The sequence below is a fragment of the Passer domesticus genome, chromosome 11, assembly GCF_036417665.1.
Source record: "Passer domesticus isolate bPasDom1 chromosome 11, bPasDom1.hap1, whole genome shotgun sequence".
In the NCBI taxonomy this organism is placed as follows: domain Eukaryota; kingdom Metazoa; phylum Chordata; class Aves; order Passeriformes; family Passeridae; genus Passer; species Passer domesticus.
This window is the reverse complement of record NC_087484.1, coordinates 4,404,420-4,424,083: the sequence shown is the minus strand read 5'-3', so window position 1 is coordinate 4,424,083 and position 19,664 is coordinate 4,404,420. Positions and strand designations below refer to the sequence as shown.

Sequence of the window (19,664 nt, the reverse complement as noted above, 5' to 3'; positions counted from 1 at the left end):
CCCCTAAGGGAATGTTTTATGTGCTTTTCCACCAGTTTCACTGAGATCACAATTTGGCACATCGGCTTTTTGCTTTGTTCTTTATTGTCTCTATACCAGAGAGAAGCAAGTTTGTAAAAAGAAAAGACAAAGAGTCGGAGCAGTTTAATTAGCAATCAGTGTTGTTTGAAAACCATCTCTTTAGCACACTGTTTTTTCCCAGTCCTGTGTTTTAGCATTCTGCTTCACTGCAGCTCATGGTTTCCTGGTGCCTTCTTCACCTTCAACCAGTTTTAAGCTATCTCCTGCAAATTCTGCAGGAAGCTGCCAGTTTTGGCACAGCCCTGCAATCTATTCCCTTGAAAGCTGTAAGGGCCTTGTTAAGGAGCAGGGCAGCACAAGGCAAACACTTGTATTGTGTCTTTGGGGCTCCCGCAGAGATAAAACTCTGCCTTTGGTTCAAATATGGGAAGATGTCCCCAACCTCCTTTACGTGCAAACATCGTGGATAAGGAGGGTGCTTAGCCAAAAAGTCTCTGTCTGACCTCATGAGTGTATCTGGAGAATGTCAGAGCTGCTGGCTGAAGATAAGGAAGAAGGCTCAGCCCCAGACGGGGAAGATGTGGAAGGAAGGGTGGGCTACACTGTCTATACATGCTGGCTTTTAGGGAAAATAAATTTATTGTGCACTTTTAAAAATCTGACTGCCTAAAGCCAGGCATTTCTTTTCCTCTGAGCTCTGCCCCAGGGGAACTGGTATGTGAGGAAACCAAACCAACTGAAACAGTCTTTGGTTTTAAAAGGAGCGATGCGTTTTTTCTAAGGTGATATTAACATGGAAAATTTGGGAACTTGTTAAGAAAATCACTAAGTTTGGCCACGCTGCTACTGCCTGTTGTCAACTGAGCATTTCCATCAACAGAGTGGTTGATAATCCTGGGTAGTCTGGGAGGGAGTTGCCACCAGAGCCCAGTGGAACAGCAGAGCCATGGGACTTTATCATGGGATCACTTTGGGAGAGGTCTTTATATGTGGCTGTTGTCTGCCTTTGCTCTCACACAGGAATAAATCAGTTTGGCCTCATGCGTAATGTTTAAAATCAACATCATCATCAGATTTATCTGTCAGAACCTCATGTGAACATGATGCCCTGAGCAGCCTCTCCTGGGACCTCAGCCCCGCCTGGCCTTGGGCCCTCTTTAAGCTCAGCCCAGGGCCCTTTGCTGTGTTTGAGCTGTGGTTTGGATGCTGTCAGCGATGCTTGGGCTGTTGCTGTAAGTAGCTCTGAGAAGGGGTGTAACTTTTTTTAACTGCAGGCCAAAAGTGGTAGAAAATGATTTCTGGGTTCTGTGGCACTTCATTCCTGCTCTGAGTGGGTATTTCTGGCACAGGCAGGGTCTCTGAACACTTTTCTGTAACTGTCCCCCTGCTTTCACCAATGAGTGATGTTTCTAACCATCTAACTGTTTTTTTTTTTTTTTTTCTGTTGTAAAATTTACTGTTAGCAAACAATGCTTTTGTAGACATGGACTTTAAATTCTGCAGTGAACAAATTACTCTGGTTCATAGGGAAGTGCTCATCTTCCCAACTGAACCACACATCTCTGTGAGTGACTCTTAGCTGTGGGTCTGGCTGATGACAAAACACATGTGTCAGGCTAAAGAAGTGGCTGTACCTCTGGTAAAGCACCACAAATAGCTGACGAGAGCTATTGTGAGTGTATGTGTGCCAGCCTGAGAGTGGAATGGGAGACAGACAGAGGATGGGAGGTGTTTGGGAGGTCTTCCTTCTTCCTGGCTATAGTGTGGGGAAGTGGGTGGTTGCTGGATGCTGTTTTTCCAACACCTGGAACTACAGCACTAGACAGGACTCATCTGATCTGTTTTTCTTGGGCTCCTTGGCTTTTATGAAATCTCATTTTATTGGTTCTGTGTTTAGCTGCCCCCCCCACAATGTGCTGAGTTTATAATATTGTGGTAAATTATAATATTGAGGTAAACATCCCTTATTTATCACTCTCATCTTCCTTTGGGAGCTGCTGAGAGGCTGAACTAGGTGAGTTAATACCCAGTTGAATTTGCTCTGCTAAGTGAATTGTTCCTAATATCCATGGAAGGAACTTCTTGGAGGTGCTGCTGAGATAATGCAAATGGTGTACAAAATAGGGATGAAGACAGAGGCAGTGCCTAGCAGAGAGCTGTTACCTGGGAGCAATAATCCAGTGAGGTCTGTGCCAGGAGCTTCCTGGCTTCAGTTTCTTGCTACAGTTAAATAGAGTTTCAGTGGAAATCCTGATGGCAGCTGGTCTGGATTTGATGAAGGCTGGCACTCTTTAAAATCACTGCTGAGAAGGATATCAGCTGCTAGTGCAATCAGCAAAGAGCTAACGTGTGAGAGTGAATAAATATTGCTCATTCTTAAAATGAATAAACTGGTGTTCTGCAGCCTGGCTCCTGAAGCCCCTGGGGCTGCAGACAGGTTCCCCTGCTGATGTGCAAGCCCCTCACTCTTCAGCAGGGGCTGGAGTGGCAGCTCTCACTTGAGTTTGAAAGAAAATTGCACGGCACTTCAAACTGGGAGCTGAGAGTGAGGATGGAGCCTGTTGGTCGTTGCTGTGATGAAACTAATCCAGTCCCAAGGAGGATAAAGGGTTGCTTAGCAATACTTTAGCAGTGGCTAACAATGCTTTACCAGGCTTTTACTGTTGACTAACTCTTTAATAGTGGCTCAGTGGGTTTTTTAGTGGAATGTCTTTACTATTTTTGTAATGGTCTCTCCTCTTGAGAAACTGTCAAACTCATCATGTATAATGAACAGACAGCAGTCAGCAAGCATTTGATTGCTGCTCATGTGTTGATTTTTGGCCTGGCCTCATTAAGATTCCTTATCTCTACCTTCTCTTTCCCTAGGAGTTCTTAAATTAGCTACAGAGATTAGATTATTTAAGTGCTTTTCATATAAATGCCTCCTAGTCTGTTTGTTTTTCCTATGACACCCCTGTGTCCATGTGGAAGCTCATTTTGGGTCTTAAAAGACAGATGTAAGACTAGTCTGAACTAGTCCAGAGTCACACCTTGTAGAAAACTTTATCATGGTGTTCTGTAAAGCTCTTCAGCATGGCAAGATGTATATTGTTCTGCTTAGTATTCCTTGGCTATTAAGAAAAGTTTCCTTCTTGATGCAAGAGGCTGCTGTGTACCATGCAGTATATTAAAATAATTCCCATTAAGAGGTGTACTGAGGGCCAAGTGTTCTAATCATGGTTCTGGGGTTCAGTTGCAAGCACACACCAAATAAATGCCTTTTCCTCTTTCCTGCTGGGGTATCTGCAGGATACCTCAGATGGCTGTCAGTGTAGGAAAAAAGTGTGGTAGTGTTTTGAGGAAAGGAAAATGCATTAAGGCTGAGACTGCATCTGGATTCTTTAAGCATTCCCTGTGGCCATATCCATGCTTTGGAGTTGATGTTATCAGGGGAAGCAGTTAACAACACAGTAATCCCCAGCAAAAGACAGCTCACATTTTAGCTGTGCTCAGAGACTACTGTGCAAGCAAGTGCTGCTGTGGGACTTCCCTGTGCCACGTGATGAGAGCCAGAGCTCTTTGCTCCAGCTGGGAGCAGGGATCCCCCTCATTCAGTGCTGTGGGCAGTGCAGGGCTCGTGGCAGCCTGATGGATTTCCAAATATTGGTAGCCAGTGTTAATCCAACAGCCAAATTGGGATTTTCACCTCGGGAGCTCTGCAGAGAGCAGCACGTGGCAGGGCTGCCAGGGCTTTAGCAAACCCACCAGGTGGGACACAACAGCCCTACAGAGGATGTGAAATTCTGAATTACTGTGTTTCTGCAGCCTTGTGAACATTCCACTGTTATAATATTGATTACTATCAGATGGGGTGAGTCTCTGGTCTTGTGAGCACCAGTACAATTTCCAGGGTTCTGGAGGATGCTGTCCCTTAGTCCTTTGTTCCCAATCTGTACAAATTTGGAATGAAGAAGAGAGAAGCTCAGCACATTAATGGAAACTCCTGGTGCTTGCTGTGTTCTGAGATTCACTTCTGAAATTATCACAGGAATGTATGTATCTGTCACTATTCAGCTGGGAAGCTGAATTTCTTTCAGCACTGCTGGTTCCATTAACTTAAACTTCAGCACACTCAGGAAAAGTGGAATTCAATGTCTAGGAGCTCAAGTGGGATCCTGCAGCACAGTCACCATGGTTTGAGGCATGAGGCACAGCCTGGTGTGGTTTTGTGGGCACCCCAGGTGAGCTTTTGATGTGGGGACTGTGCTCAGCTGCAGAAGTGATGCTCCTGGTGTCCCCAGAGCTGAGCCAGCTGCCCTGTCACCCATCTGTCATCGTGCTGATCTCCCAGGGAAGGTTTGGTGGCCAAACACTGTGGGGCACAAAGTCAGCTCTGCTCTTTGAAGTTTCCAGAAATCAGATGAAGAAAGCACTCCGCTTTTGAATTTTCTCTTAAATCCATAATGTAGCTGTAATCTCAGCAGCATTGGCATGGAAAGGGAGAAGGGGAATGGGCTTTGAAGTTGGAATTCATGTTTTAGTTGTTCTCAGCCCTAACATGGATATTACCCCAAAATCCAAAGCTTTCAATTTGTCAGAAATTGCTGGAAATCTGAATATGGACTGCTAAACCCATGAGTTAACCACAGGAGTCCCTGGATAAATGTCATCTTTGATCCTTTAACAATATTGTCAGAGCCTTGAGCACAGCAAAGAATTAGCAGTGATGTTTGTAGTGAGCTGCTGGTATCTGAGTCCCCTCAAGAGTCCTTCAGGCTTTTAAAAGACACCTTCCAGGTTAGATTTAAACAAGAGAATCACTTTACCACTAACCTCATACCACTGTTAATGATGTGTGCTCTGTGTATCGACACAGACATTTCACTTGTATTTTATTGCTGGTATTTTTATAAGGTATTTGTCTGGCTATCTGTGGGAATCCTTCAGCACAGAGCTATTCCTGCATGTCTGTTTTTAGACACTCTCATGAAATCAGTGTTTTGGTGCTTTGTTGTTACGCGTAGTCTAATAAAATCCAGCATATTCATCTTTTCTTCTCACTTTTTCCAAGCCTGTCTTTCTCAATGGCCTTCAGTGAGTACAGATGTCTGACACTGGAGGTTTATCTGAGGCTTTTCTAATACCCTGCTGTAGCTGACTGCAGTCATTCCACAATATTTATTACCTGAATGTAAGGCTTAGCAGCTGTGAGAGGAAAGGAAAGCCACACAATAACAACAGTATGTGTGAGACTTAGCACATTCCCACCAAGTGCAAACTTCCACTTTGGAAGAAGGATGAGGATTCCTCATAAAAGGAAATTTGGGCTAGGTTTCCTAGTATGAGCCTCCTGTGATAATCTGGAAAGCCTCACTTGGCAGTGCTCAGTAACAGGGGTGTGTGCAGGCGTGTCAAGTTCAAACTCCTTTTGGGTTCTGGGGCTTGTTGTTCTGTTTTCTGTGCCCTCCCTAGAAGTGTAAAGAGAAGAGAAATGTCTGCACCTAGCACAGGCTAATAAAAACATCACTAACCTTTGGGAATTTCCCTGGGTGGGGTAACCCAACTGTTGGAAGCTGCCTGAGGTTTACCTAAGGGTGCCAGGCTTGCCTTATGCTCTTTATTGACCCTCCCATAAAGGGTTGAGAGGCTGATTTTTACATTAGAAAGGGCTTTTCTCTGAAGTATTTTTAGGAAAGGCAAGAAAAGATGCACAGTCTTTCCAAGAGAAGCAGGCAGGTGAGGGAGGAAGAGACAGGAATTCCCTCATAATTGAGCACTCATTTTTTAATGGGGATCTCCTAAGCACTCAGAGGAACACACTCCAGAGCAGAGGACTAGACACACAGGGAGGCATTTAAACCCCCAAAGGTAGGAAAATGTGCTTGAGGTCTGTATTATTTGTCTAGGTTTTCATATTCCAGGTCCTAGCCAAGCTGTGCTTGTTTTGGAGCTGGCCCACTGGCTGTGCACGTCACACAGCTCTGTCCTGTGGCTCAGAGCATGGGCAGGGCAGCAGCCCTCCAAAAGCACAGGGATGAATAGTTCAGATGGTTTAGTGAGCTGAATCATCTTCCCCAGGGGTCAGGCAGGCAAGGTGGAAGGAAAGTGGTAGGAATAGTTGACTTGGACCAGCATGAGCTGTGTGGGTGACACTGAGATGTTGAAGTGACTCAGGTACACCATGGCACCCTTTGAACAAGTGCTGGAGTGAGAACAGAGGGAAAGGCTCAGACACCAAAAATGCAGGCTCTGATTCAGACCAAGAGTCTGTGTGGGTCTCAGCTACTGAGAAGGAAATAACTCTACTGTGGCTGAAACCAGGACAATATCCTCCTGCCCCTGTGGCTGGGCTCAGCATTTGGGAATTTGGGCTTTGTACAAGGTAAATGACTTCTGCTGCCTATGGGGACTCCAGCAACCTGGTGTTACTGGTGTGAGTGGGAATTTGCCCTGGGATGCAGACACCCATCAGCCAGGAATCATTCATGTTGGCATCTTGGTCTTCTGATGGGTCTGAACTTCCATAACTGGGCTGGTCATCAGCTCAGGGAAGGCAAGTAGGAGACTTCAGCAGGATTGAGCTCAATCTCCCAACTGGCAACTTTCAGGAAACAGAAATTAAGTCAGCTTTGCCATCAGATTGTTGTGTCAATAGCCTTTGAGGAGGACACACACCTACTCCACAAACAGAGAAGTTACTGTAAAAGTTTATGGAAGATATATAGTAATGCCATTGTTTTGAAATTATTTTATGAGTGTACGAGTATCTTGTTTCAAAGGAACTTTATAAGAATTGGCTCATTGGATTCTTATTCATCAGCTATTGCCTTCAAAGTCAGGGCTTCTTTTTATTTTAAGAAAATATGGCCATTAACTAATGCCTTTACTTTTCTTTGATCTTTGCCAGCAAACTTTTTTTCTTGAATTTCTTCTGTAGTCTTTCTCCCATGTAGTTTGTGGCACGCACACTTATTTGTTCTTCGATTTGGTTCCCAATTAATTATCAGAGGCAGTTATAAAAATTTCCATCCGATATTATAAAAAGGCAATTTTTAAAAAGAGCTGTAAAATCAGCCACACACAGTTTCCTTTCATGTGGTTTGACTTTAACCTACACTGCCCTGAAGGTAAGAGATGAGGAGATGAACTGCTCCCGAGTTCTGACGGGCATTTGCAGTCGAGTCGGATGTTAACACAAAGCAGGAAGCACTTTGTCAATAATAAATCAGGTGTCCTGAGGAGGAAAAGCTTGACAGGGGCTTCAGTGGTGGTTTGTCTCCTTATTAGTACTTGCACAGTAGGATTAATGTCTGGTGTGATGTTTTCTGGGGTGAGTCAGGTGTAAAAGCTGGAAGCTGGATGGAAGCATTGGGGTGTGCTCAGCAGCCAGGTGAGGGTTGGTGGTGGAACCCCCACACATCCCCCCAGCACAACCATAGCCAGGGGTGGGGAATGTGAACTCCTATAACCTCCCTGCACACGAGGAAACACAACTGTACTCCACACACTTGAAAATATGGCCAATATTTCCAAGTATTCAGTAAAATATCTTGTTTGCTGGCGACAGCTTTTAGTGCTTTTCCTGTGTAAGGATTATTTGGCTTTGTTTATTTACATGCTGTATTATCATAATTAAACCTCTCCATCTGTGTGAGGAGCAAGTAGTCTCAGGTCACTCCTCTGCTCTGGACATGTGTCATGGCAATTGGATCCAGCCCTTCCCTTCATAAACACTTGTCACCCTTCCTGCACTGCCATTTACATTCACACAGTGGCTGGGAGATTTCAGAGGCCTCTCCTATTTCTCTTGCTCTTACCAGAGCAGGAGCTGCCAGCACTTAATTTTTACTGTCCTGCTACCAACACAGGTGACCATGGTTGGTGAGGCAGTCACGAAAACCACCCAGAGACCCCTGAGCATCCTGTGGAAAGCTGGAGTGCTGCTGCTAGTGATTTCCTCCTGACATGATAAACAGGATTTTATTGTCTAGAATTACACATTTAGTGCTGAAGGTATTTTTTTAAACAAGCAAAATTACCTGTGTCTCAGTGCTGTAGCACTATTTAGATCCTGATTTGTGCTACTAAGGAGGACTCAGGTTTTTGAAGAGCAGGAAAAGGGTGGCAGACTGGTCATGTCACCTGGAGCTGCTGTAGCAGAGTCTTACGTGGCATCTGCATTAGAGCCCTGGTGGTATTAATTACCCAGAAACCCATTTGTGGGCAATGACAGCTCAATCAGGAAGCATGCTGAACCGAGATGGAAATTATAACACTTGCAGAGAAAATGGTCTCTGTGAGCCTGCTGCCCCAGGAGCAGAACTGCTGACTCGGAGCCCCGGAGACTGCAGAGGTTATGGGGCAGGGTGTGCTGATTACCTGCCATAAAACCCTCCACTCAGCTGTGCACACCATCACCTGCTGCAGTTTTGCCTGACTAATGATTATAGGTTTAGGCTTTAACTCTGCCATCTGCTCTGTGTGCAGATGGACACCTGCACTGGCTGCTGGAGGAGGACCCACACTCAGGGATGATTTTTGTTTCCTGAAATGCCTCACAAATTCTGCCTTTCTGTTTTGGTAGAAATGTCTCTGAGCAGATCTAAGATTTATCCAGTGACTACGACAGCTCAAGACTGTGGTTAACCAAGACCACTGAAAACAGCATTGCTGTTTCCAAACTCTAAGTAACGTTAATGTTTCCATAAACACCACACAGCATTTCCTCGCAGTTTAGAAACTGCAGTTGAGTTATGGAGAGTGAAATTGTAACACAGGCTTACGTAGGTCATTAGCTATCAGGGCTTCCAGACTTCCCTTGTCTGGCCGAGATAGTATCTTGGCTTGAGCTGTAGTTATTGTCCCTCTGGGCAAAAAGACCTTGGGAGGTGAGGCTGGCTGAAGCTGCAAGGAACTTTCCTTTGCCTTTCTCATTAGGAGCTGGTGGATGGAAAATCTAAGTAGTGGGATGAAGGATTCCAGGGTGATGCTGACCCTGAGCCACAGGCTGAAGAGTCAGGGAGTGCAGATCTGGGGAAAGGACAGTGATGTTTGTGTGGGAGACAGGATGAGTGAAGGTGATGGGCTGTTTTGCAGAAAATGAGTCAGAGCTGGGAGGAACCCCTGGTCAGGAATGATGTTTGGAGCTGCAGGAGTCAGGGACACAAGCCTGTGATCTCATGCGTGGAAGGTGGTGCTCAAATCTGGTGCTGTAGAAGCATCAAAATGTGAGGCAGTGAGCTGGGACTTGAGTCCAAGTGCCAGCCTTACACAGAGATAAAGTTTTCTTCCGGAAAGGAATGCAACAACCCAGATCTTTCTGCTTTGCTGCTGTGAATTAAGGTGTTTTCTGGTGTATAAAAAAGCCTGTGTCTGAGCAGGCAATGGAAAGACTAACTTCATTGCTTCAGGTGATGTACTGACATTCCTCGATGAAACCCAGTTTTACAGCACAGTTGCATGTTGGGTCCCATCCAACTTGCATCCTGATTATCACCATATTTGTTACAGCACTTGTGTCATGCTGAGCTCAGCAGCATCACCTCTGTGTCTGCTACAGGTCTGTGCTGAAGAATTTTGTGGCATCAGGGCCTTTACACCTTTATTTTTTTGCCTAGAATCTCATTTTAGGTGTTTTACCACTTCAGGTGTATTTAAGTGTCTTATTTTTATCTTTGTATATCTGCATGATACAAGTTTGATAACTCAGTAAAATGGATACCACCTACTGTCAAATTTAACTGCATTGAAATCAAATAGCAAAATGAGCTTTTCTGCTGAGAACCCCTAGCATCAGGGGTTCTGACTGTGTGCAACATCTTACCTCCAAGTGGTGGGAGTGGATTAATCCATCCATTTTTGCATTGAATTCACCTGGAAGAACGTGTAGGATCTAGAGAGGCCTTGCTGTGGAGGACATTCGCTGTCTTTAGAGTTAGTATCAGCTACAATCATTTAGATTTGAAAATGTTCTTCTAGTCAAGGGCAGGATATTTCTATTTCTGCTCTGTACAGAGCTGCCTGCAGGCAGTGCTGCCCTGTGCAGGTGTCAATACTGACATTGGGCTGTGAGGTTTCCTTCTTTGCTGTATTTTCCTGATGAAGCCATTAAATTAACAGCTTCCTCTGAGGGAGGTGGAGGTTAACAGGATGTCAATTCATAGAACACATTTTCTTAATGTCAGCACAGAGCCTTTGTTGTCCCTTTTAGTCACAGTGCCAAACCAGAAAGGTGATTCTGCTCACAGGGGATCCCATCCCCAAACTGGTGTAACTGGTCAACACCTTTCCACTGATTCCTGTGGCTTTGGGGTCAGCCTTTGAGTGTGGAACAGCTTGACCCTCCTGACTAATGCAGAAATCATGTTTGGAAAAGCTCTGCATAGAGGTGATTCCATGCTGGGTGGTTTTTCCCTGTGTTTATAGTTATTGAGCATTTCAATACAGGTAATTATTAAATAGGGTCACCTGGAAAGGCAAAAGCACTCCAGCTCTTGCCAACAAAACACTTAAGCACCTGCTTAGAGATAAGCACACACATTAAGGTAAATGAAGTTGCTTCTGGGCTTGGTGTTGGGCAGATGTTTACAGTTTCTGATTAGGTAAAACTTGCTTGAAATCATCATCTTTTACTCTTAATGAGTGGAAATTAGTTTCTAGTATGAGAATTAATTTTTATTAACAAAATATAAAACTCTCCCTGTGCTGGAAAACTAGATGGAATAAGGTAAAAATTAGGCTAAATCTTCTCCATGCCGATCCTCAGAGCAATGCCATTCATTAGGAAGGAATGGTGTAGGGAGAAGTTACTGCACGTGCACTTCAAAATACCTTGCTGGAACTTAAAATATCCAGGCTTAAAATTACAGACCTGCTTTGGATGTTGCAAAGCAATGTTTGGAGAGACAATACCTCACTCTGAAGCGTACCTGACCTTATCCTGCTGGGAATACTGCAGGAGTGTGTAAAAGCTGAGATGGAGAGAACTCCTGGCTTAGTGGATGTCCTGAAGAGAAAGATAAATGGCAAAAAAACATTCTGAATCTTGCTTCTCCCTCGGAACACCACTGCTGTGCTGAAGTGTGTCAGCAGCAAAACACAGGACAGATCCTTCCAGAGAAATCCAGCACAACTGAGCATCCCCACTGCCCTTGATGGGAAAGTTTACAGCCCTGGCCCTTCTCTTGGTGACTGATGTTCCATAGGGTGGAGTGTCCCCAGCTGAGGCAAAGGCAGTGTCTGCTGCTGTGTCCCCCACGAGCAAAACTGAAGGAGAAAAAAAAAAAGGTGGGAAAACAAATTATTAGATGTGGGAATAATTTTGGACATTGAAGATGGGTAACCTGTCTTTTTGGGAGGCAGGCAGAGAAGGGAAGGGAGGGCAGTGAGCTGAGCAGTACTTGTGTTACAGGGATCTGCAGCATCAGGCTTTAAACCAACTCATTAAAACCTTGATTTGAGCTGTGCCCACAGTGATGGAGGAAAGGGCCTGCCCTGCTCCCGTGTGCAGATGAGGATTTTCAGGGCTAGAGCTGAAGCATTTGGCAAGTGAGTGCACGAAGCTACAGGTTACCTGTAGGCAGCTGTTGCCCAGCCTGGGGGTGTTTATATGGCTATTTAATTGCATGTTGCTCAGTGCTAAATGAGTGAGACTTACATGAACAACCACAGCAACACAAGAGCTGCTGCCTCTGAGATAAAGGATCTTATTTGAGAAACAAATGCTTAACTAATAGTACCCCAGGCCCTGTGCACTTTTAGAAGTCTGTACTTATCTCTGATAGGAAAGAAATGGTCTAGTTCTTAAAAATAAACCCAAAAGCATTTGAGGGATGTTTTTTCCCCCCTCCATTTTTCTATTCTTTTCCCAGGTTGCAAAAATAACATCCAATAATGAAATGAAAACAAGCTGAGTAGCTGCATTCAGTGGAGGAGGGAAGAGGTAGTCACAGACAGCTGGAGCATGTCTGGGCCAGTGTCTCAGTTCCTTTCTTTCTGCTCCTTCTGTGCCCCTCCAAGAATGCAGACAATGCTGGCCACGACTGTTTCACATTTGATTTCCACACTTAAATCTGTGCCTGTTAAATGAAACCCCATTGTCAGGCTGGCACACATCCACCGGGCTGCCTCCTTGGTGCCACTGCAGAGCCTGCTGGCCGGGCGAGGGTCCTGCTCAAACCCCTGCAGCCAGGATCAGGGATGCAAAGAGCACTTTGCTGCTTTTGTGCTGCTTGTGGCATTGCAGAAAAAGCTCTTGGACTCCTCTTGCAGCCACATCCATGGGCTGGCCTCATAAATCGTGGTCTGAGGGCAGACAGAGTGCTGCAGGGAAGGGATGAGGGTTTGGAGCTGCCTCGGGAGTGGTGGATCAGTGGGCACTCAGCTGGAGTCAGTCTCTGGGGAAGGTGCTGGGAGAAAACACTTGGGTAAGCAGGGCTTGATTCTGCCAGGGGCTGATCCCCTGCCCTGCTCAGGGAGAGGGGGCAGAGGGGATGCTCTAGGTCTTGGTGAGGTCCCAGGGTGCTCTGCTGGGACAGCACCATCGGCTCAGCGCAGGCAGGAGAAATGTTGGGAGCAAAGCAGGGACTGAGTAACAAAGAATCCCTTCATATCCCCTGTAAAACACCAAGGAGGGCATGAAAATGATGAATCTGATTAATCATCTTGGGGGATTATAAAAATGCAACAGCTGCCCAGCCCTTGAGGCTGCAGACCCTTCTGGCTGTTCTCTGGCTCTGTGGTGCAATACCTGCCCCTGCACCCTGAGCAGTGTGACATGTCAGCATCATCACTGTGACAGGGATGCCACAGCAGGCAGAGCTCTGCCCAAAGCCCCTTGCAGCCCACTGCAGCACGAGAGGGGAGAGGATGTGGCTGTGGCACCACAGAGTGGTGCTGAGCAGGAGAAAGCACTGGCGGTGTTTTGATTCTTCAGGTGTCCCAGAGGAGCCCACTGCTGGGCTGTTGTCATGGAAACACTGTTATTTTTGGGGTTTTCCAGACTGGCTCCAGGCAAAGGTTAAAAGGAAGAAAAACCCCAAGTGGTGGCTTGCACAGAAGGTGAGATTTCCCTCAGCACAGCAAAACTTGTCATTATCTGAACCCACAGCAAATCTCCAAGGTGAATGGGCTGGGGGAATGACAGGGCTGGAAATCAATGCCATGCCTCATCCATTTTCCCTCCTGCCCTCCCTCTCATCCTCCTGCACTGTCGGGGTGCTCCTGCCCAAGGCTCTGCCTGCAGCAGAGGCACCACATGCTGAATGGTGGCTATTTTTCACACCTCTCCTGCTGCTGATGTCTGTGTTGCTGTGCTTATCTCAGAGCTAGGTCTGTGCAGGTTTTGATGGCTCTGGGTGTTCCTGGCAGAGCAATGTTGACAGTCACAAGGAAGAGCAGAAAGGCAAATCTTCAGGTTCTGCCTTCTGTAATGTCAATAGCAAACTGCATTTTCCATAAAATTTTGCCAAGCCTTTAAATTCAGAAGCCCAGGCTATGCATGCAAAAGGTGCAATGGGGCTGAGGGGCCAAATTAAAGGTTCATAAGATGATCTGAGGGAATGAAGCACGCAGCTTCAGGGTACTCCTGATCCCAATGTGAGTGCATTCAGGACCTGTCCTTGCCCAGCCATGGCAATCCACCTTCCCAGCCTGACTGATTCTATCTCTAAATATGCAAATTGGAGCAGCTTCACGAAAGTCCGCACAAAACCCAAAACTGCACAGAACACAGCCAAACTCAAACATGGGTCAGTGTTTGCAGGGTGAGGGGGCACCACTCACAACATGATGGTTATTGCAGAGATTTGGGAAGCCAGTGCAGGGAAAAGGGAGCAGGACTGTAACCCAGGTGGCTGATCCCAGCCAGGGAGCAGTAGCAGGATGGGCCAAGGAAGGGAAGTAACAGCAGGAGCAAATGGCACTGGGGCTCCTATGGTGCTCAGGATATTAAAGGCAAAACTGGCTTCCCACTGAAATGGAGACAAAAGCATTTTATCACTTTTATGACCTGCTGAGTGATTATTTATTTAAAAAAAAAAAACAACAAAAAACAAAAACAACCTCTTTAAAGAGTATTTTTGTATTTCTTCATTTCCAACTTGGATAAACCCTCTTTTAAAAATATATTTAATCTTCTTTATTTCTTGTCCAAAAAAAGGATGCGATGGTAAGGAAAATTAGTAGCTTGAATGTCATGAACTTATTAAAGAAAAATGGAGATTTAAAAAATTTTTTTTTACAGGGAAGACCAAGTCATTGAAGCTATATTTTACTAAGAATACCAGAAGAATAAGTTGGAACAGGTATGCAGTTTGTCATATGGTGTTTAAGGACAATGGGTGGCCTTTAAAATTTAAGTTGTATATTTGAATACAACAAAATTTCTTGTTATAAAACAGAAGATGTGGTAGGAAGTGGGAGACTGACTGTGCTGGTGGGATATTTAACGTGCAGCCTCAATGAGCCCTGTGACCCATGATATTAACAAGAAAAGTGGTTTTCTTTCCAAATGCATCATCCAGGTTGACCCTGCTGCTCCATTCCTGCCTCCTGCATGTGACACCCTATTGACTCCTGAGTTGTCCCCCTGCCTGATGCACCACCTGCCCCTGCCCTCAGCAGGATTTTGGTGTGGCTGAGCCCAGCTCTGGGCTGGGTGGGTGAAAAGCCTTGCTGGGTGCTCAGCCTGGCTCTTGTGCCTCCTCCTTGTCCCAGCACATCCCTGCCCCGGAGGGGTTTGCTAAGGAGCCAGTTCCTCCCTTTGTGCCAGCTGAGAGGCTTTTCCATGCTGGGGGAAGCCTCAGAACAGCTTTTAGGAATTATTTGGATGTTCTTTGATCCACAGCTCTGCAGGTAGAGCACTAATGCTGTTAGAGCAGGCAATAGCTGGAGCCTTGGGGAGCACAAGGGGCTCTTCTCTACCAGGAATGACTGTCCTGTGTTCCTCCCCTGTCCAGTGCTCAGGGAATGGTTTAAAAGGGATTGGATTGAGCACAGTAAAGGCAGGACCAGGGTTCTGCTGGTGGGCACTCAAAGCCAGCTGTGAGGGCCTTGGAGGAAAGGATGAAATTCACCTTTTGTGCACTCTGACATGACACCATGTCCTTGCTGTGGTCACAGAGAAAGTGTTTAATGTTGGCTGCTGAAAGGCCACCAAAAACTGTTCTGTGCATCTCCTGCCTTTGCTGTTCCATGCTCCTGAGTGTCCTGACCCTGAGGAATCTCAGGGCACTGGAAACACTTGGCCATCCCTTACAGGACACCTTCCACACAGGCTGGCACTGACCATCACCACTCACCAGCTTTAATTGTCATGCTGACAAATGGGGAGCAGGGAAGAAATTCAGGATGCCACAAACAGGAGTGCCTGAAGGAAACCCCAGGCAGTGCAGAAGGAAGGTTATTAGGGTTATTTAAACTTCTGCTTTGTGCTGCTATTTTCACTCTGGGCAAGGAGTGTGTTTGGGGTGGGTTATTTTTCCTGAGTGCTGCCACAGGCCCAGCAGACACTGTGTTATTCACCAGGTCCCCATCAGGGCAGGGTATGTTGCATCCCTGTCCCCAGTTTTGTCTGGGGACAGTATCTGTGACACACACAGGCAATTGTTCATTTAAATGCAGCAGCACTGGCTCTGCCTGGTGGGGTGGAATCTTTTTCCCAACATAAGCATCTTGGACCCAAGTGTGTCTGTGCTCCTGACTTCATGCTGGGAAGGGGAAGAAGAGCTGGGTTTGTGCTAAAGGCAAATTCTGTGTCCGAGATCACAGAGAACAGCACAATCTGGGCTGTGATTTCTGGTTCAGCATAGGAGCAGCATTGTCCTGTGGTTGTTTTCCATTCTGGCATGCTAAAATGCAATAAGACCCAGGGGGGTTTTTGTGGCACTTTCCATTTTTGATTTAGGGAATTTGAAAAATACTTGTCTTGAGGCTGAGCCTGAAGTTATGATCTTGGCATGTCCATACCATTAAATTCCCGTGGATAAAAGCAGAAACATCTGGATTCATGAGTGGATGTTGGCTAAATCCACCAGAAAAAAGAAAAAAACAAAACCCTTCAGGGGATCCTAGAGGGTTCTAGCCAGGATAAATAATACAACAAAACAAGAGTGCTATTAAGAGTAATTGTAATACTGAAGCTGAATTATAAGATGAGGGCCAAGCCCTTTACACAATCTGCTTTTCCAGCAAAGAGCCCTTCAATTTACACTTAACACACATGTGGCTGATGGAACAAAGGAAAAGTTGAAGGAAGATGAAAGGGGTGCAGAGATTATTCAGTCTTGCTGGTTTAGCTCCAGGCACATCGTTTAAATGAGTAGATGATCAGTTTCCAGTTTGTTTTAAAATTTTTCTGGCAAGAAATTTTACACTCTATCCCAAAGTTGGATATGCTTAAAACTCTTGTGTTTTTATTTTAAGAGTCTACCATTTTTTTATTTCTGAAGGCAAGGCTGTGGAAGTGCTCTGCAGGATGCACCTGAGTGCTGGGGCTGGAGGGGTCATCAAGGGGGCCTTGTCCCTGTTCCCAACTCCATGGGGACCCTATGGGGGAACAGTTTCTCCTTTTCTCCCACGCCACTGGGAGGCTGAGCCCTGCCTTGATGAGCCATGTGCTGTACCTGAGTTTCACAGCACCCAGAGTCGAGGGAAGTGGCCAAAACTGTTGTGTCCCACACACTTGCAGCCTCTTTGGCTGCACCCTTTCATACAGCACTGTTTGCCTGGTTTAAAGCCAGTAGATGGAGAAAAGTTTGTACTCCTCTCCCCTTACATCTCCTTTTCAAATTTTCAGGATTAGAACCTGCTGAACAACACAGTTTCTGCCACCCAGCCCCTCTTTTGTGGGTCTCCTCCTTGCAGCAGGTCTCCACAGCTGCCACCAGCACCAGCCCATGCAGGAAGCCTCCCTGTGACTGGGTGAGTGACACCCATGGCAGGGGAATAAAAAGCAAGTTGCATGTTCCTGAAAGTGCCCCTAGAACACAAACCCTTCCCCAAACATGACAGTCAGAGCTTCTCGTGACCTGGACTTTGCCCATGCAGATCTGCCTTGCCCTCGCTGACCTTGCCCATCACCCTTCCCCACTCCTGGAAAATCTTGGATCTTTTCCTGCTCTGTCTTCAACCAGTGCATCTCAGGGTGAGTTACTTCATTGTGGAATAAAACCCCCATTGCTCAGTCGTTTCCCATCCTCCTCATCTGCTGTCCTTTTCTTCCTGTTGTCCACAGCACAGCTGTCCTGAGGGAGCTGATCTTGGTTCCACTCCAGTATGTCCTTCTCCATGCCAGGCTTTAGGTTGTCCTCCATGGAGATGTTTTTGGGATGTACTAGCACTGCTTAATGCTCCCTGAAGGCTGCTGGGAGGCTCTGAATGGTGGGATACACCTTTAGGGTGTGGCAAAACTTGAAACATGACTGGGAATACCAGTGATGCACAAATGATGACGTTTCGGCTGCCATATGTCCCACAGAGGGAATAATCCTGTTTACACTGCAAGGAGTGGGAGTTCAATCTGCCTTAAAATAGCCTCAATGTATCTAGGAAATCCATAAAAAGGATACACCAGCATTTCTTAGGACTTTATTTTCAGCAGCTCTTGTTATTTATTTTGCTGCCAACATCTGTCATTTCCTGCACTGTGTATTTCCCAGCACCCACAGGCTGTGTCTGAACTGAAAGCTGACAGGACCTAACACTAAATAATGGAGCGCTGCTTCCTGTTAGCATCTTGGCCATCAAAGTGAAACGGGGAAATGCTTCTGCTCATAGCTGTTGCAAAATATTTGTTTTAGATTAGCTGCTATCCCTGCCACGGTCCACGCTGGCAGCTGTGTCCCTCCACCCAACCTGGAAGGCAGCAGGAAGGTCTGCTGGAACTGCAGGGCTCTGGGCTGGGGACAAACAGTTTGAGGAGCTGAGGAATGAGGGATGAAGCAGAGCTGAATTTAGAACCTGAGGTAGGAAAATACCTGTATCTTCACGGTGCACTGTGGTTTTATTTTGGAGGCACAAAACACACCTCGGTGCTGCACGGCTGTTTGCAGATTGCACCGGCTCAAAGGAGGCTCGTGGAAAGAAAGGCTTTGATGTCTTCAGTAAACAAATAGCAGTGTTAAAAGATCCTCAGTTCTTGTTAGCATGCTGCAAACAGCTATGTTTGAAGAAAAATAAACATCCCAAGGTTGATGGAAGGGTAGGGAAGCCATAAAGTACTGCAGTCATCTCCTTGGTACGAGGACGGCAGAAATGATAATGAATCCTTTGTCCTTTTGGATTGAAAAGAAAATAATGAACTGTGTCAAGGCTTACCAGTTAGGTGGTGGGAATATATAGGTATAAAACCCCCTGGCTAAATCACTGCATAGAAATCACAACAACATCAAGTCCCCTGGAAAACCAAGAGTAGGATTTCCCCTGGAGATCCTTCTCCAGCTGTTGGGGTGAGGTGGAGAAGATGCACCTTTCCTTCAACCCCCACTTTGACTCTGCTTCCTCAGGGCTTCCCCTGCTGCCACAGGGCCATCAGCTCCTCTGAGCTCCTCCAGCTGTGGGGCCCCATCCCCAAAACCTCACCAGCTTTTATGCTGGGCCAAGAGGGCATTTCCAGGAGGAGGCACCAGGTGTGTATTGTACCCTCGGTGAGGAGGATGAAGATTCCCCAGCCAGGTGCCTAGCTGAGTTTTACTCCTTAAAACTTGTTGTGCTTGTCTCACTGCATCTTAAAGCATCCCTTTGGAAATGCAAAGACTTAGGCAAAGGACCAAAGGAAAGCACTAAGTAATTATCACATTAACAACCAGCAAAACCCGGGGGTTCTAATTTACATTTATACCCTTTTAAACACCCAAATCAGGGTAAGGAAGAGAAGGTTTGGGGGTTGTCTGAGAAGGGAAATTAAAAATCAGCAGGTCATGATAATAATCAATATGCCAATATTTACTGCAAATTTAAATCTTATAAAGAGTCCCCAGGGAGTCTCTTGCTTTAGTTTCATGTAATTCTGAGCATTTCTCTGTTTAAATATAGTTCACTGAAAGTAGAAAATAGATGATTCAGACATAGTTGACTTTTTAATGCCTCTGTAGGATCACTAACATCTTTCCTTTGACAACACTTTTGTTCTGCCTACCAAAGGTCCATCCTAAATGGTCTGGTGAGACTCCATCCAAAGAATCAGAGCTTATATAAAAAAACACAGGAGAAAAGGCAGAAATCCAGGGGTAAAAAAAAAAAAAGGCTTATAATCCCAACGGTAATAAGTATCCCTCTGGCAACTCCATGCAAGTTCTTCCTTTCCTTGTGAGCCTCTCCCTGCTGGATTTGCAGGGAGGGTTTGTCACTAAGGCCGAGAGGGATGGCTCATAATAAACAGCAGCTCCTTAGAGACCGTAGCCATGGCATGCAAGAGCTGTTTACCTGGCACCACAAGCTCTATTCTGTTTGTCTTCAGATGTTCCTACAGAAACAGAAGGTTTTACACTCTGGTAAATAAGGTTCCTTCACCCCCAGAAATGTTTGGGTTTTTGGTTTTTTTTTTCCAAATGTGCTGCAGAAAGCCCTGTCAGCTGCAGAAAGCCTATTCTGTGATTCCTGGATTGCTCTTTAACCTGCCTCCCCAAGAGCAGACTCCTTCCCAGTGCAGAGGGACAGCACTG

The 19,664-nt window shown here is 45.9% G+C and overlaps 1 long non-coding RNA gene across 2 annotated transcripts; it reads left to right on the top strand.

Annotated features, from left to right (window-relative positions):
• The first annotated feature begins 1,206 nt into the window (after window positions 1-1,206).
• On the top strand, window positions 1,207-18,280 carry LOC135278637 (uncharacterized). Of its 2 annotated transcripts, none has more exons than XR_010346087.1 (5): window positions 1,207-1,253; window positions 14,246-14,306; window positions 16,799-16,923; window positions 17,050-17,146; window positions 17,242-18,280. It is a non-coding gene; the product is annotated as an uncharacterized LOC135278637 (long non-coding RNA). The 2 variants fall into 2 exon arrangements; XR_010346086.1 differs by having other exon boundaries at window positions 17,237-18,280.
• The last annotated feature ends 1,384 nt before the right edge of the window (window positions 18,281-19,664 follow it).